Below are 1,222 nucleotides of genomic sequence, written 5' to 3'. Positions count from 1 at the left end.
GGACCCAGTTCTCTGGAGGGCCTGCTGAAACAGACCCACCCAAGTACTAGGTGAGGCTCCCCCGAAAGGGAGACCCCATGAGAGAGGGCGAACTAATCCAAAAGGCCATGTCCCAAGACTTTCAGGGCTGGCCCGAGGACCTGCAACCCTACTCATCACATAATGCAACAAACTGTGTACAAACATAGGCTTAATAAAAAAATTAAAGTGGGGAAGGAATAAGAGGAGAGTGAAAAAGTGGCCATTGTGTGAAAACAGTGACCAGGTCCTCCAGCCAGGAATAAAAAATTCCTCTGATCCCAGCCAAAAGGCCCGGCCCAAGAGGCAGGTGCTAAAAAAGCGTGTTCTATGGTGCAGTGACCGTGGTGCCTCAAACCAAAGTGACTCTCACTCACAGTGATTTGGCACCCCTTAACTGCCACTCCAGGGGCACATACTCCATAGGCTTTCAAGACCAACCCTGACCAACAGCCCAGACCACAGCAGCCCCCACTCCAGGCAGAAAGGCATGAAGTTCAGGGAGCTTGGTGAGAGCCCTTTACTATCAGGCTCCACCGTCGCTCCCATCATTCCTTCCTAATCACATTCGGAATTACTAACCGCTCCTCCCCCCCTGCTAGAGAGGCGCCAGTGTTCTGTCCCGAAAAACTGTCCATAGCTGGAGCTACCCCAATCTAGGCCAGAAGGCCAGGGACCCGACCCTCTGGATCAGACCCGGATGCAGCACCCATCCTCACCAGGAGAACCCTTCCGGACGGTTCGGACTCGGCCCCGCTGACGTCTCGGTGGGTGTCCAGACACCGGCACTGCCAAACCATCTTTCCAAGTCCAATTACACCATTGGATTTGCATGTGCCCTCCCTACACTCGGAAGTTGCAACAGCGCCTCCTCTGGAAACTGATAAGAACAGATACTACACTTGATCTTAGTCAAAAGGCCGAGAAGCAGAGCCATTGGGGAAGTCAAAGAGAAGGGAAGTCAATAGGGATAAAACTTTTTCGCGGAAGGGAGTTTAACAAGACATGTGGCCACTCATTAAAATTAGAAGAAAAGAGGTTAACCTTAAACTACAAAGAGGGTTCTTTTACTGTAAGAGTGCCAAGAATGTGGAATTCCCTTCCACAGGCATTGGTCTCAGCGGGGAGCATCGATAGTTTCCTTGTCAAAAGAAGTTTATTGAGTATACAATGTTATAAAGATACATAAAGTAAGTTTACAAGG

General features: G+C 50.1%; 1 pseudogene; it reads right to left on the bottom strand.

Annotated features, from left to right (window-relative positions):
- Nucleotides 1-839: 839 nt before the first annotated feature.
- Nucleotides 840-950, bottom strand: LOC141109080 (U2 spliceosomal RNA; annotated as a pseudogene).
- Nucleotides 951-1,222: the final 272 nt, after the last annotated feature.

This window comes from Aquarana catesbeiana, linkage group LG09 (genome assembly GCF_042186555.1).
Source record: "Aquarana catesbeiana isolate 2022-GZ linkage group LG09, ASM4218655v1, whole genome shotgun sequence".
Taxonomy (NCBI): Eukaryota; Metazoa; Chordata; class Amphibia; order Anura; family Ranidae; genus Aquarana; species Aquarana catesbeiana.
Note: the sequence above shows the minus strand (reverse complement) of the source record. Positions and strands in the feature narration are given on the sequence as shown.